Here is a 17,424-nt window from a genome sequence, read left to right as displayed (position 1 = left end):
CTTGCTAAAATACATTTTGTTTGTCAATGGTTCTCCTACCCTAACAATCTGGCAACATAAAGGAAGTTATTCATATATACACATGAATGTAAACACCAACATACATATAAATCCTTGCCCTTTATACCTAAACTTGGAATCTTCTGCATATCAGGGATGTTTTGTTTTGTTTTGTTTTGTTTTGAAGATAGATGTCTTTTAATAACTTACATTGAACACAGCAGGTATCTTATCTAAAGCGATGTTGTGTAGGTGGGATATATTGCTGCAACATCGTAGTCTTACTAATAATAATTGCAACTGGCAATCTTCTTTTCACTGATAGTGCACAGATGCACTGTGGCTGGAGTGCCCCCTTGGAATAGCACCTGCTTCTGGGAAGCAGGAATTGCAGCGAGGTCCCTGGAAGTAGGAAAATCCAAATGAAATAAAACTCAAACAACTGTAATGTTCTATTTTACGTTTTATTTTAAAACTGATTTATGTGCAATATTCTGACAGCCTTCAGAAGGATAGAAACGTGGTCCCAATAAGCTGTCTGCCAAATGCAATGGCTCAGCCAAAGAGTGATGGCTGGGAACACTGGCTCAACTAGCTTGGGCAGGGCCTTCCCATGGGCATCCAGGCAAGGGCTTGGGCTGTCTGCATCTGGTGGTGGGAGGGGGCATGGCAGGGAGGCTGTTTCTACTGTTCTGAGAATTCAGATAAATTAAGTAACATGTATATTATATTATGATTACCTGCTTCTCCCATTTCAACATGCACACAGAATGGAAATTCACTAAAACCAGCATAGAGGGCTAACTTCTGACAGTGGGGTGGGGGTGGGGGGGCAGTTCCTGCAGACTTTCCTACTTTTTAGGAAGACAGACAGAAAATTAGAGAATCCAACATGGTCCAAATTATAGTCTCACTAAATGGGTTTGTGTTTATAGGCCACAGATTAGAGACCCTCCTGTTTAGCTGCCACCATTAGGATAAATTGTATTGTCTCAGTTCTGTAATTGAAAGAATTGTGAAAATCTGTAGTTCATCTTTTAAAAATGCTTACCGACTCTACCTTAAAAACACAAAGAGCTGCAAAACAAAAAGTAAAATCCAGCATGAATATTTGCTGGGTGGAAAGAAAAAAATGTGCCAGTAAACTCCAGTTTATATATTTTTTTCACAATTAAAAAAAACTATTATAGTGCTTATATTTCTGGATATTTCTAGAAGAAATAATAGGAGCTAAGCATAAAGTTTCATGGAATAAAAACACTAAATTATGAGCTAGAAAACATACTTCCATGCTATGTGATCTTGGGGAAATCATTTAATCTCCCTCATCTTCAATTTCTCCAGATGGAATGTAACTATTAATATTTGCCTGTGTCCCAAATAGCTATTCTGAGGATCAAATATGATGTGTGTGAATATACTCTATAAATGTAAAATTTTAGAAAATACAATGTCATTAGTAAATTTTTTAAGTCTCTAATCTGAAGGAAAAAATCTTTATAAAAAGTGATGTAGACCAATACTTTTAATGTCAGATTTTCTTCAACTATTTCATTTTAATCATCTTCTAGGACTAAGACTTCACCTTTATACAGAGAATGCCTCTTGTATGGATCTAAACTGGGACTTCAGAGTGAGTCAGCTTCAGCATTCACAGGAAAATAACAGGAAGGAAACAGTTTCTAAAGTAACTTTCCTGTTGTTCCTAGAAAAATAGTCACAACAGAGCAAAAGCAGTTACTCTTTCTATTATTCAGAGTATAAATTATATACTCCAAAATATAATTAGCACTTGCATCTGTAATAGATAGCTACACTTTCTGGTTGTGTATCTATCAAATTTTTATTTTAATAGTGATGACACATAATGAAATTATGCATTGTTTCATTCATTAAACCGTTTAACTTGCAGGCTGTGCATGTAAACTGCAAATTCTCAGCATAGGCGATCACATCATTCTCACCCAGGCTATGGTTTTCAGCCTCCTCTATTTGTTAACATGCACAAATTCTTTCCAGAGCAAGTTTTTTTATGTGCATTCCGTGAGCAGATGCTGTTGAAAATGTTATTAAGTTACAGACGCACACAGTACTTTGCTGAATGTGTTTGGCAATATAGCTCTAAAATATCACTTCAGTTCCTGCCTTCTGCTGCCCCAAACTTCATTCTCCAGGGAACCATCCAAAAAAAGCAATGCGAAGAATTACTAAATTCAATCCTCAGGTCAGCTGTTTCCAAGATGGTAGACCATGCTTTTAACAAATTCAACATAAGTTTCTCTCTTGTTGAAGAAGGTGTGAGCTCTAAAGACACTTTATTATCTGAAACTTCCTTAAAAGGGAGAGAACTAAAGCAACACTTACTAGAATGTGATCCAGAAACAAAACAAAAACAAGAAATAAATTCTATCTTAGATGATTCACAGGAGAAATTCTCTTCTACTTCCTCCCTCTCGTACCCAGTCACATGTCCTTCACTTCCTACTCTCTTTCCTCCTCTTCCTCCCCTTTACTTCTCACCTCTTCTTTAATCTTTCATCTCCCTCTTTCTTCCTGCTCAGTGCTAACTAGCACTTATGGTAGTAGTTCAGTTTACAGAGAGCTTTACTCCTCCCTTGTCACCTACTCATCTCATCACGGCATTCTTACAACCACCATTTCTATCAACCCATTTTACCTGAGACACTCAAATAGTCTAAGAGAGCCAAGTTTCATCATCAGGCCTCTTAATTTCAAAGCCTGTGCCCTCTTCCAACACAAAGCCACCTCAAGAAATTCTTTCCTTCCTCCCTCATGGATTTCTCTTCTTCTTTCCCTGCCATCAGCTTCCTTCCCTCCTTTCCTGCCCTTCCTCCATTACCCGGATAAACCATCTTCCACCCCACCACCACTCCCACCTGAACTGCCCTTCCAGCAGTTTCCTTCATCTCCACAGAGATCCAGTGACCTTCTCTGCACCATGGACAGAGCATCACTGACCATTTCTGCCCCAGTCCCACCCTCTTACTTTATCCCAGGATCAACATCTTACCCTTCTGCCTCCTGTTTATTAGCAGCTATTTCCTGAATTAACCACATGTAGGATTGGAGGGGAGTTTTCTGACTTTCTCTCTCTCTCTCTCCATCTCCCCACAAGTCATGTATGGTGATTTTAATGGTGTTTAGGTTGTCATAGGTTGTCATTTAAATACTCCCTTACAATTGCAAAAAAATATTTGGGATATACAATTTATGATATTACTCTCCCATCAATTTTTAAAAGCAACATCATAAATTCTTTTCCCCTGAAATAGTCCTTCTTCTATCATAAATTTTTGGGTGATATGCTTGCCTATAAAAAAATTACAGGATTTTCATAAAATCCCAAAGAATTACCTCCCAACAATTTCATTTTGGAAGTCTTGTGATTTCACTTAGTGGTGTCAGTTGTTCCAATTACAAACTGTGAAACTGAGATATTACAGACAATAGTTTTGTGTTCCCCAGACTCCTTACAACTGTGAAATTTTAATTAGTAGGAAATGGTTTCTCTTGCATGATCATGAGACTAGTGAAAGTTTGGACACATAACACAAAAAAATCTTTTTTCTATTTGAAAAATTGAAGTTTGAAAAGTCGTCTTCTCTTTGTCCTACCAACATAATGGGAACAGAATTACTTAATAAAATTCAAAGTATAGTATTTTCTGATTTTAGTTCTGTCCCAGTGAAACCACTATAAAGATTCTCAATCAAAATAAAACATCATTATGGTTTGTGATACAAGATTTTCCTGCTAAATCACACTTTATTCCTGAGAAGAAATTGTGACCAATCAAGTGACAACTAAAATACACATGCAATCAGGGTATATTCAAACTGACAACCAGGAGTTAAAAAAAAACAGAAAGAAGGGGGAGAAAAAGTGTCTTTCTTTTATCAGAAAGTTGAGCAAATCAGATACTCAGTTCTTACATATAAATGTGATCCTAATAGTATTTCTAGATAACAAAATGATCAGTAATTAAATAGTGATGATTTATAATCATTCCCTTTTTTTTGTTTTGTTTTGTAGTATTTATGTTTTGAATCCCTCCTCATTTTCAATTCTATAAGCCAATATAGTACATTTCTGTCGTATTCCATCTGCTGCTCTCCCTAAGCCCCTCCCCTGGAGCGAACCGCTCAGTTTCCATAGTAACTACTAAGTAACTATTGCTCCAGGGGTAGCTGGAGAAGAGAAAGAACAGCAGAAGAGAAGGACAAAATCTGGGTAGCTGGACCATCTTCCTCTGAGCGACCAAGAACTTTTTCTGCTTCCCTATTTGGAAAAGTACTTAAACTTTTCAGAGTAGCATTCCAGCCGCATCTCTGACCAATGGTAAGAAATCCCTTTTCCATCTTCCGTGATCATGACTGTCCAAAGCGGATCAAGGTAGCGTACACACCCCCTCCCTCCCACCCATCATTTTTTCTTTCCATTTTGACAGTAGTGCACGAATATGATTGCTTCATATTAGAACACAAATCTTTGTGAATCGGCATGAAATAATTAATGTGCTTTGATCCATTCAGTGTACTTGATACATAATCTGAGATTTTGTCTGTATGTATACCCTGAATCCTACTCCGTGTTGCGGAGAACATTTCCTATTGGGATTGATTATCTTATTAACTCTAGAGAATGCTTATTTTTGTAACTGGGATGAGCAGAAGTCCTTTGCTGGGAATGAGAGAATTGTTTGGGGAATCCTATAGAGCATTTATTCCCAACTTCACTTTCCATGTAAAAATACCTATTTGCAAACGGAATTCCTTCTGTAGTTAGAGGATTTGGAAATGTGATCCTCTAGGCAGGGTGGTGTCTGTCGTCGTGGTCTGTAAGGAAGTCTGAGCCCTCCCTGCCTTTTTAATGTGAGAATTCAAAAGCAGTGGGAAGTGATGTGGGACCTATCACAGCATCGCTAACAGAGAGCCTATTACAGTATTTAATAAAAACAGAAACAGCATGCCTATCATAGGCTAATAAATCCTGCCTCCTGCACGCTTTAAAAACAGTATGAAGCAGCTTTGAAGGAGCTTCAGATAACTAATTTCAAGCATGGCTGTCTAGCGTGCCTGTCACTCCTTTTGTCCTTCCAAACTCTTTCAGACATTTTGAGCAGGAGTATTAAAGCTATGAGTTAGCAAGGGTTGTGACATTAACGGTCCAAAAGGCTTTAGGCGTGAGAGGTAATGATCATTACCAGTGGCGATTTGGAGGACTGCACTGGATCGCTGTCATTAAAAATTAAGCGTGGCTTTTGAGGAAGATGTGACAACTACCGGAGGTAGGATTTGCATGTAAAACAAAGGAATCTGTTGCTGTTTCGTGCTTTTTGTTTGCTGTTTGCTGTGTGCTGTGCGTGTTGTGAATTGCCGCCAGGTGCGGAGTGAGAAGCAGGAGAAAGGGGAGTGGGAGATGGATCTGCTTAGAGCAAAACACAGTGAATAGTATTATGCTTTATGGCAGAAATACCTCGAGGACAAACTGGCTCCAGGCTCGTAGCCTGCTGAGTGTGCGTTCCACGTTGCTTTTCGTGGAGTAGAATGCTTAGAGGTCAAGGAGAAAACAGTTTGCTTCTTATCTGTGGTACCAGCTGGGCTGTTGGTAGGGTTGAGTGAAGACTTTGTGGGTGAGCAGCATAAAGGTCCAAGAAAAATAAAGAGGAAGCGGTCCTTAAGACTTGAAACCTGTTAGGTAAATACTGTATTCCTGTGGTCAGTGTGCTTCCATAGCCGGTGTCTAATTTTTAAAAGGGGAAATTAAGAGATTACAATGGATTTCCCTGATTAAAAATTACTTCAGATTTACTCTATTATAAAAGAAAATTGGGTACCTCCATCCATTTTGCGTATTGCAAGGCAATCCACACTGTTTATATTAATGGTTTTTCTGAAGCAGCATGAGAGTTTCAGACTAAAAGACAGGGCTTTCTCTCTGTTCCTTCTCTTGTTTATAGACAACTGCCAGGGCTGCAGATGGACAGGGTGATTCGTTAGAGGTTATGGACTTGACATTTTTTCCTCTTTTTTTTTCATGAACAGCATAAAAGCGCAATTCTCCTTGAAAAATAAAAGGGACAGTTGCCTTCCAAAGTCCAGGGGATATTGAGTGGATTTGCAGAGGAACTTACAGGGCTTTGTACTTTTATTAGGGGATCGGTATAGCTCAATCAGAAATGGAAATGTCAGAAAATCATAGACTGAGATTCTAAAGCAAAAATGCAATGATCAGAAACTAATGTTTCCCCAACTTGTTCTCTGGTGCAAGTTTCAGTATTTGTCATTGCATATGATCCTCGATGTGAAGTGGCAGAAATGTAGTGAGTGAATTTCTCAATGCTGTGACGTTATTCCCCTGATGGACTTTACAAACTCCAAGATAAAAGATGTTGTTTTAGATTTTGAAAAACTATATTCTGATGTATTGATTTGGTCATAACAAATGGCAAAGATATATAGAATGATTGTATGTTTATAATAGTATGTAATATTCTCCTGAAACTTCTATATTAACACAGTATTAACTAGATAGAAGTAAAAGACAATACTAACTAGTATGTTTGTTTTCAGTTAAATAATGGAATTAAGGCTAAGTGGGACTTTTTCTCTCCTCTGACGCAGTTCAGTTTGTACATTTGTGAGCTTCTGTGTATATACTGCTATTCACAGGCAGAGTGGAAGTCATTGTCCACCTATGCTTAAAGTTGTATGTCTGTTTTTCCTAATAGCATTACGGATATGACTGAACCTACCAACTCTCTTGAGTAGTCTTCATGTGACCAAGAGCTTATGTTCATGAAATGACTATATAGAATATCTAATGCAGTTGATAGCTACGACATAGTTTTCTGCTTCAGTATGGCCAGTGGGATATGTGACCTTGACCTTGTAAAGTCCCATTTTCTAGCCAATTGTGTTCCCCAGTCAAGAACCCATATATGGAAAGAGAGCCCGCAATATGCAAACAGAAATACACACATACCCATTTGATTACTGCTGTCAGAAGTTTCCAACTGTGTATTATTTCCACTGTTCTCATTTAATTTCATTTATTTGAAAAGGACTTTCACTAGGCCTTTAGTCTCTTACCAAAATCTTCTGACTTTCACTAGGCCTTTAGTCTCTTACCAAAATCTTCTGAATCTAATCACATCAAGCATTTATTTTAGAGGAAAGTTGTTCCATAAAAGCTGTAAACAGAAGCAATTCTCTTGTTGTGGTCATGCTCATCACACCTTACTGATAAACTAAGATGACTTTTCACAATTTTCACAGATTTTTGAAAATCTTGTTGGTATATATAAATCCAGACTGGACCCACAACATGAAAAATATAGGGAGATATGATTTTTCTTTATTTGTAAGGTACAGGGAAGGCCAAACCAAATAATTTAGTCAAAACAACCTACTTCATGTCACAAATTAATTTCATTACCTCTTTACATTGGTAGATACCAGCTAAGGCATCTCAGATATTCTCTCCTTTCAGTTCCTGCTACATCTCATAATGAAGAACCAACAATTCTCCAGCTATACAGAAAGCAAGCCTGGAATCTATCCTGACATAAAAAATAAGCAAAGCTGTAGTCTGTCTTGTTTTCTCTTTCCCTGTGGCCAGTACAGCAAAACCATATCAGTCACCAAAACACAGTTCCAAGTGGTCCTTGTTCTCCATCTCTCTCATATACACACACAGTCATTACTTTATTGGTAGATATTGGACCACACATTTCTTAAACCAATACATTTTTCTCTTTGATCACCTCTCTCCTCTTATCAAAATATTATAAAAAAATGAATCATCCAAAAAATATTCTTGCCCTTATAGAAAATAAAAAAGCAGACTCCAAAAATGTATGTATATAATATAATCCTAATTTTGTGTGTGTAAAAAAAAGAAAAAAAGTGTCCCAAAATTTAGCAGAAGTTATCATAGTGTATATTACTGATACATTTATTCTCTTAATTCATTTGTAGAGTTTTAAATTTTTTTCAGAGCATGTATTATATTAACAGTCACAAAAAGACTAAATCATAAAGTGTACCTGCATCTCCTTTTCCAACCATGTTGCCATCTTTTCCCATTATTATACTTCATACTCTCACTATCTCGCTATATCTTTCGCCCAAATTCCAAAGTCATTTATTGGCTTCAACAAGACTGAGCAGAAATACCATTTTCTTATCCTTAGTTTCCTGGCATATCATGAAAAACTCAGCATTATCTTTTCTCATAGACTGCCTGCTACTTCTTAATTCAGGCTTATTACAAAAGGAGAATTTCTGTGCATGTGTTTCTGTGTGTGTGTGTGTGTGTGTGTGTGTGTGTGTGTGTAATCCTCCTCACTTTATAGATAGAGGACTTTCTAATCTCCTTTCCTGGTTCCTCATTACCTCCTCAATCATTAAATATTATAGTTTTTAATTTAAAATATCCTCTGTATCTATACTTACTCCCTGAATTATAATGTGACTAAACTGAAGTTCCAGTTTCCTCATTGGTTGATGACAGTAGTGCCTATTTCTTTAGGTTCAAGATCAAGTGTAAGGCAGTGAGTCACTAGTATTTGGCACAGAGAACATGCTTAAAAAGCATGAGTTGTCCTCATGGTTATTGTCATTTGACCATCACTGTATGTTTGAATACATACAGATGTTATACTTTTCATTGAACAGATACATAAATTAAGATGTAGAGAAGTTAATCAAATTGCTCAAGGTCGGAGAAGTAGCACATGAATCAATAAATGAGTCCAATCTAGTCTTAAGACCTTAGAAACCATGCATACACAGCTCCCAAATTCTAATCCCTTGCCAGGACTGTCCCCTGAACTCCATACTTACATATTCAACTATCTATATAACATTTCCACTTAACTGCCTTATAGGCATCTCACACTTAAAATGTTCAAAATCACATTCCTAAATTTCACACAAAATGCCCTCCTCCCATATTTTCTTCCCCCCATGTATGTAAATAGAAATTCCATTCTTCCACTTTCTCAGAGGAAAAATCTTAGAGTCCTCTTCGAATCCTCTCTTCCTTCATATGCCATGTTCTTCTACCTTCAAACTATGCCCAGCAATTACTTATTATTCCCACTGCTCTGAACAAGTTACCCCCAGTTCTCAGATCACTGCAGTGTTCCCACCACGGACCTCCTGCTTCTGCCTCTCCCTGCTTCCATACACGTATTCTCTTCTATATCCAACACCAACGGCCATTTCAGAACTTAAATCGTAACTATCTTTGCCCAGAAGCCTCCAGGATCTTCCTATCTGACTAAAGATAAAAGGCAGCTCCTTCCAATGGCCCACAGGCCATGCATGATGAGCCCAGGCTCCTCCCTGGCCCTCCTGCTACCATCCTCCCGTTGGCACTCCACGTCAGCCACACTGGCTTCCCGGCTGTCCCTCACACCTGCCGTGTGCTCTCAACCCTCAGAGCCTTTGCCTTTGCTGTCCCACCTGCCTGGGAAATTCATCCTCTACCTAGATACATAACTCAGTTTCTCACTTTCTTCAAATGCCACTTTACCAGAGAAGACTTCCCAGAAAACCACCTTTCACATGGCACCCTCTTGCACACTTCCTACTCCAATCCCTGCTTTCTTTCTCTATAGCATACCAAATGATCCGCCAACACACTGTATGTATCGAATTTTTATTGTCTGTCCCTCTCCTGCTAGAATGTAAACTCTATGAGAGCAGAGATTTTGTTTGTTCCCTGATAAATCCATAGCATCAACTGTCAAATCAATGAATAAACTGAGGAAAGTAGGAATTGAATATTTTTCCCCATCAAAATCCATCAGGAGCATTTAGCTCCAAGCATAAGTTTTCAACCTCAGGGTCAAAGCTCTGTGTCATAACACTGTGTTGCTCTTTCCAAGGAGAAAGATCCTGAACACCTTGAGGAAATTCAAGGAGATTTATTAAGATGATTTCTTTCTTCTCTCTACACAGGAGGGAAAAAAAAATCACACCACTGATTCCAATCTATGTCAAAGCAAATAAAAATCCAATTTGCCTGAATTTGATCTTATCTAAAAGATGACTTCATTTTCAAAAAGACATCTTCGCAGATCTCTACAAGGACTGTGGACATAGACATGTCCTATATTTCTCTACTCTCCCCTTGTGATAAGAGAAAGGATAGCAAAACTAGGTTAGAAGATAAAATGGGGCTCAATACCCCTTTCTGAGCATATGAGTCCCAGTAGCCTGTGGGGCAATAGCAATCAACCAATAATAATCAGTACTTTTCATTTACATTCATTTGTTGCTCTCAAAATCAGCATAGTCTATCTCATGGTCTGATTAACAGTGACCTCTCTATTATTCATGAGGTACAAGTTTTCAAGTAATTAAAGTATCTTATGGTCCAAATTGGGTACAAACAATAATATCCAACATTTCTAGGATGTTCTGTAGTCTAGAGAGGAAGTGTGATATGAAAAGGATTCAACATACGAGACAAGCACAGACTTTAGACAGACTTGGTCTGAATTTCACCTTCTCTACTTTATAGATATGTGACTGCAGAAGTGTTTAAAAGTTTTCCAAGACTCAGTTTCCTCACTGGTAACTGATGATAGTAATACCTACCTCTTTGGGTTTAAGATTAAATGTGATCATGTAAGCCAGTGCCCCACAAAAGTACTTGGCACAGAGGAGAAGCTTAAAAAGTAATGAGAACTGTTGATGTTATTGTCACTAAATCTTCATTGTGTGCTTGATATTATACTTACCACTATAAAGATATCATACTTTCCATTGAACAGATAAGAAAACAAAGATGTAGAGAAATTAATCAAATTGCTCAAGGTCAAAGAACTAGTAAACTGTGGAAATCTACTCTCCCTTCAGCCATAGAGATGCCTGATAAATAGAATGTCAGATTAACATTCTTTAATGTATTTAGTGAATAAAGGCTGCCAGTGATTAGGAGAATTTTTAAAAGGGAGGATCTGAAGAAAACATTTTTCTTTCCTCTATGAATAATGCAGCTGCTTTACATATTTCTTTCTAAACAAAAAGTAGACTTAAGCTTCTATGAAACAACTTAAATGAATGCTAATCTACTCATTAAGAAAACCTCAGTCTCTAGACATGCAGTATAATGGAGTACTGAACATCAGCTTTACAACCCTGAAGACTTTGGCTTGAATCCCCATTTTGCCCAGTTGTTTAAAGGTTGCTAAACTTCCCTTTCCTCAGCAGAAATGTAGATAGTAACAGTATATCACTCATGGGTTTGTGATGATTAAATAAAATAATCTTTGCTTAGCTGTTAGCACCCAGTTTGGCACCAAGTATGAGCATAGTGTGTATTACCTATCATTATCATCTAAGATGAAACTTTAAGAAAGTAATCCCTTTATTTCTTATGTCTTGGTATTGCATGCCTCTAAATTCATTCAGTAGACATCATTTAAAAGTCATTTTGCACTAAGGTATCATAAGAATTTGCAGTGTTTGAGCATCTGGTCAGCACTGGAAACTGAATTTCCTGAAATATGTAACATTTGCTCACTAGACCCAAAATGAAAGAAGCAATTCTGAAAAAAAAAATCCAAAATATTTCTGCTTTTCTGAGATCCTGAACTCAATTTTACATATTTATATTACAAGAACTTTAACTGAGTGCCTTCCTTGGCCCTGTCAGGCTCTAGTTTCAGCATTTCCTGTCTTCGCTCTGTCTAGGGCTGCATGGGCTGAATTACAGGTAGACTGACCAGATGAATGCATCATCACGTGATTGCAGTGCAGCGCGTGCATGAAATTGGCAATTGGTATCATCAATTATTCTAGACTTAACATTACTAATTTCTTAATGTGAAAAAATTCAATTTCATTTAATTGCTCAATAAAAGTTAGCATCTCTAATTAAACTATTGGGAAACTCTCAAATATAAATCTATAATCTAATACACAGACCACACTCTTCTTTAATGAGTTCTGAACTTCATCCTACACCAAGTAACTTCTCAAATTTCAGATTCTTGAATGTTGGTGTATGACACTAATGACTGTATTTGTGAGGGTGTTTCCTTTAATATGTTGTCATTTCTCAAGTACACCTCGTTGAGTACAATTGGTCCCAACAGTAGTAACCCTCTCCAAAAGTTTCTATATGCCATTGTCATAAATATGTCACAGATTTTCTAAGTTTGATTAGTTTTTTAATCTTTACAAGATATCACTTCTTTTTTGCCCCAAGAATACTGTGTGTGTAGTTCTATCACAGCCCTTAACACACTGGGCTGTGATCTTTGGTTCACTAATCTGCTCCCCTCTACCCAGTGAAATTGTAAATCCCGGGAGGTTAAGGACTTGGTCACAGTCATCACAGTATTTCCAGCCTAGCAGAGTTCTTGGCCATAATTAATGCTCAATAAGTATTTCTTGAATGAATCAATCAGAGATGTCTGTACTAGAGCTCGTAGTGTCCAGTTTGACCTGAGGGTAAATGACCAAGTTGACAAATAGACTGTATGCCTCAGAAGTGGAGCACTGCATGGAACAATTACATATGAACAAAACCCTGGACTTGCCCTGGGCTCACTGACCTCATTGGCCATCCTCTCACCTCTTCTCTTCATATTCTCCAGCCCATTTCTGATGCTTCTAGCACTGTTTCCCCATCCTTTCCTCTCTACTGTCTGCCACAGCCACTACCCTAGCTCTCAAGAGTATGGTGGAGCCTTTCATTTGACAGCCTCAGACAGCAAATACCTAACTAACCCCCTCCTCATCAAAGCCAGGGTGACCGATGAGCCTGGATGAGAATTTTACCTTGGGGGGTAGGAGAGGACATAAATCAGCTGTCAAAATGTCAAGCCTGCCAGCTTCTTGGGAAAGAGAGAAGGTGCTGATATTGAGAGACTGGAGGGCTTTGGTTTACATTTCCCAGCATTTGTCCTAAATAGGGAAAATGTCAGATGAATCCCACATGCAGGTTCCTTGTCACCTTGGTGTTTCCCTGAGTGTAAAATTGAAACTCCAGAATGTTCTGGACGTAGAAGCTCATTTTCAGTTTTCAATAAATCCAGTCAATATCTAGAAAATAATAGTTAGGAAAGTAGTAAAATATGCAACTCAATTTTAAAGTATAATTTTTATCCCAGATAATTAGGTTGCAAACTCCTTGAGAGCAGACACTATGTTTTATATAGTGAACAGAAGAGTATTAAATATATACATGTTTCTTTAATAACTTTTTCTGTTGATATACACCCTCCTCTGCACCCCATTCCCTGAGGTAAAGCTGTATTGGGGAAGTCAGGTAAATGTTTTATCGTTATTTACCAGGCTGCTTGTCTGGAAATTTAGGGTTTTAGAAACCACACAAATCTTAATTCCACTGAATCCCCTTTGTGCACTACAGTGTAGACATGGCTTTTATGAAAGGAAAGAGGGATTGTGACTTCTGATGCTGCCTGTTTATTCATAGAGTCATATTCCGCACAGACATTTCTGATTGCAAATAATATACAAAACCAATACATGTAGGCTTCTACCAAAGGAGGATTCAACTTGGAACTTTGCCAAAGTAAAGCCCTTACTACATGACATGTGTCTGGGAATTCCATTGTACTTTGTGACATAGTTCAGGACTCTGTAAATAATGAGTTTGGTTTTTGTCAGACTTTGTTAACTCTTTAATTATTACATTTTTCACTTGATGGCTGGTAAAGTTCAAGCCCCTGACTCCATAACTCTTATCCACAAAGGTGAAATATCTTTCAAACTAAAACTCTTAGAAAGTTAAAAAATAAGCAGAGATTCAAATGCAAATGAAGAATCTTTCTTTTCCTATAGCAGAGGAGCATTCTGGCCATGCTGTATAGGATACTTTATGAGAAGGAGAGAGAAGCAGTTGGTAAATTTCACCCATGAGATTATTTTTAAAGGTTTTGAGGTTGGTTTTGTATAAGCATCTGAAAATTTCTGACCATATAATTTGTAGCTCCTTCAAACTAAACTATAATTTCTTCAGAGGGATTGTATTTCTGTGGTAAATCTGGGACCACTGATTGTCTCTGAATTTTTTCATTTTCTAGTATATTCCAAATGAGGAAATTAAAGGGGAAAACAACAATCTGATGTCCAGAAGAAAATTTAAACCTAACATGAGAGGAAAAATTGTAACAGGATTGATCCAGTTTCTTCCTTGCTATGAGGATAATCAATGACAGGTTTAGCCTCACTTCCTAGTGGTTTTATTTGATCCTATGTGGTGCTTGGCAAAAGTCATGTGGGACTGCCTGTGTAGACAACTCAAGGTAACTATTTGCTTTAAAAACATAAAAATAGAATAGCACAGAACTAAATGCTCTGTTGGAATGAATCAAAAGAAAAGTTGAGAGGGAGACATAAAGTTCAGATTCAAAGGAAAAGGAAAGCTTAGGTAATATGTTACCAAATATGAGAAAATCGTTTTAGGTGTATAAAAGATAACAATAGCCCTGGTTCAGAGAAAACTGGCTAGAGAATGTCTATTACCACCTGCTTCCCAGTCCTCTAGGCCTGTATCCCACTGACAGGTAGAGTTAACATCTGCTGAACTGAAACTGAAAAAAAAAATGCTATAAAAACAGAAGATGTGCTCTGAGTTATGTACTTATATGTAAAGTTGCCTTGGGTGTGATTGTATGTCAGATGGTATTTAGTTTGTTGAGAGGATTCTTTCCTCAGAACTATGAATGTGATCAGGTATTCACATCATTAAAAATACATATATATTGTCTCCCTCCTACTACCCCTTAACTAATCAGTCCTCATTTCATGCCTGCATTCATTTAACTACTCACTTATGCAACAAATATGTAATAATATCCATGATGGACTAGGCACAATGACCAGTATCAGGATTACAATGTTGAACCAAATCAGAAGTGAACTCCTTCCCCCCAACCATGGAGGTTATAGTCCTAAATGAGAAAGACATTATTCAAATAATCATATAAATAAACATAAAATCACAAATGTACTAAGTGCTAAGAGATTATTTAACTGGAGGTATTAATGTAGTCAAGGACATTGGAGAAAGCTTCTCTAAAGAAAGGAATGACTGAGATGCTAAATGAAGAAGTAAAAGTGAGTGTGAATAAGCAAGTGTGAAAGCAGCAGAGGGTGGAGGGGAAGCTTTCCAGGCAGAAGAAAAGGACATGATAAAGCTAAAGTATCGCACCTTCACTCCTCCAACATTTATCAGGCGCTCTGCCCGTTTGTGCATGTGCACACACTTATGTGCATGTGTGTGTGTGAAAGACTTTCCTGTCCTTATGGAGGTCACATTCTAGTGAAAAGCAATCAATTAAAAAAGAGTTAAAAAGGAAGTCTATTACAATAGATGAGGACCATGCCTCTGACAAAGAGCCAGTGTGCCTGGACGGCCGGGATCAAACAGCCTGTGGTTCAAAGTAAGGCTGGAGAAGCAGAGTAAAACCCAACTAGACAGGAGCTTACAGGTCACGTTAAGGAGTTTGCTCATTATTCTAAGAGCAATGGAAAGACATCAAAGTATCAACAAGGAGGTTGACAAGACATTTGCTCTTTACAAAGACGTCTTCGCTGCACTGTATTGACCTTAATGGAGAAGAGCACTAGGATGCAGAGAAGCCCGCTGAGAGGCCCCTTAGTAATCTGGGTGATGGCACTTGCACCAGGCAGCAGTGGGACGGCAGAAAAGTGGCCAGAAGGAGCCACATTTAGGAAGTCATTTAGAGAGTTGGCAATAGGCTATATTTGAGAGGATGTGGGTACAGAAGAAGGAGGTGTCAAGGATAATTTTAGATTTCTGGCCTGAATAACTGGATAGATGGTGAGGTTATAGAACACTTGAACATGACTAGAGTTATCTTTCCTCAAAAACATTTTGAAATTATAGTCTGTACTTAATTGCCTCCACTTCCTTGCTCCCCATTCATCTTTAAAGGCACTGGCCTATGAATTCTGGCCACACTGCGATCCTGTGACTGCTTTCTTCACCCTTTCCATGAATTTCTTTAGCCCTCATCCAGCTTTTTCATAGTCCTCATGACTACAGCATTCAAAAGCATGGACCTTCTTTCTCTAATATATGTATTTTCTTTTTTTTTTTCCTTGAAATGTTCTCTTCTCTTCATTTAATTATGTTTCACTTCCCAGGTCACCTCCTACCTTACAGTTCTTTCCTATCTTTCCTCTTTGCTGAGTCCTCTTTTTCCTTTTAATTTTTTATACTGTTTCTGTAATTGACCATATTACCTATCTACACTTTACCCTAAACCATCTCTCCAGCTGTGACCTGCTCCCCAAGCCAAATCCTACATTGCCTGCCATCTAATAGACACTTCCCTGCGGCTACCTTTACATTTCAAATTTCACTTACCCAAACTAAATTCTTATTAAGACCCAGTACATCTATTCTGCCTCATCTTTCTATTCATTGCGCCACTGACTGCCCAGGTCTCGAAGCCCATAGTTGTCACTGATTCCTCCTGCCACTATAGACCTAATCGGTCTATTGATTGTTCTTTCAAAATATCTTCTGCATCTGCTTTTGTTCCTCCCTGTACAAATAAAGCCCCTTTATTCTCACACCTTGGTTATTATGATTATTTGCTAACCAACCTTCTTGCCTTTAGTCATTTTTTTTTTCCCCAAAGTGCTGTCCTTAAACCGCCAGCACAAGAATTACCTGGGGAGCTTTTGTAAAATATCAGTTCATGTGGCCTGTATTTAATCAGAATCTTTTGAGGTAAGGCCTGGAAATTTAGCAAACACCATAATTAGATCTACCACACATAAACTTGGGGGAACAACTGCTCTAATCTCTCCCCTGTTTTCTTCTACATAGCTAGCTCTTCCTAATGACGGGTTCCAAGGCATGACCTGATTATGGAACTTCCCTAATCACAGCCCTTCAGTGGTTCTTGTCTAACCAAGCAGAGAGTCTCTCAGTATACATCATGATCCTCCAATGTGGGGCATGCAGATAAATTTCCAGCCTAATCTTTACCTCTCCTCTCTCGCCCTGTATTACGACTAACTATACGAGTCGCCACCCCTCAAGCATACCTACCGCCTCCTCATGCCTCTGTCCCGTGGCCTGACATATCTCAAGCATCTGGAAAAGGCCTCTGTCCCCTTTCACATTTCCTCCTGTCAAACTCCTACCTACTCTCCAGAGGCCCCTTCCAGGTAGAGCCTCTCTCTCATCACTTCCCACTTCTCCTTTTCCTTTCCATTCCTTGTCCTCTAGACCAGAAGGGGCCTCTCTGGTCTTTGAACTAGTTTAGCAAGGATTCTACGTTTTGCTACTTACTCATCACATAGTTATACACGCACATCATTTTCTTTTTTCTTTTTACCTTTTACTTAAAAATTTCATGAAGAGAGAAACTATAATTTA

General features: G+C 38.1%; 1 protein-coding gene and 1 long non-coding RNA gene across 3 annotated transcripts in view; one reads left to right on the top strand and one right to left on the bottom strand.

Annotated features, from left to right (window-relative positions):
- Window positions 1-229: 229 nt before the first annotated feature.
- LOC140848453 (uncharacterized) overlaps window positions 230-17,424 on the bottom strand; it is a 139,338-nt gene continuing 122,143 nt past the window's right edge. The window contains exon 3 of the long non-coding RNA XR_012129369.1: window positions 230-402. This is a non-coding gene — a long non-coding RNA (uncharacterized lncRNA). The remainder of the gene's footprint in view (window positions 403-17,424) is intronic.
- KCNMB2 (potassium calcium-activated channel subfamily M regulatory beta subunit 2) overlaps window positions 4,932-17,424 on the top strand; it is a 246,947-nt gene continuing 234,454 nt past the window's right edge. Inside the window, exon 1 of one of the 2 annotated variants that reach the window (XM_037003354.2) lies at window positions 4,932-5,308. The gene's annotated coding sequence lies outside the window, so the exon portion shown is untranslated. The remainder of the gene's footprint in view (window positions 5,309-17,424) is intronic. The other variant, XM_037003349.2, reaches the window with a different exon arrangement.

This window comes from Manis javanica, chromosome 3 (assembly GCF_040802235.1).
Source record: "Manis javanica isolate MJ-LG chromosome 3, MJ_LKY, whole genome shotgun sequence".
NCBI classification, from domain to species: Eukaryota; Metazoa; Chordata; class Mammalia; order Pholidota; family Manidae; genus Manis; species Manis javanica.
Note: the sequence above shows the minus strand (reverse complement) of the source record. Positions and strands in the feature narration are given on the sequence as shown.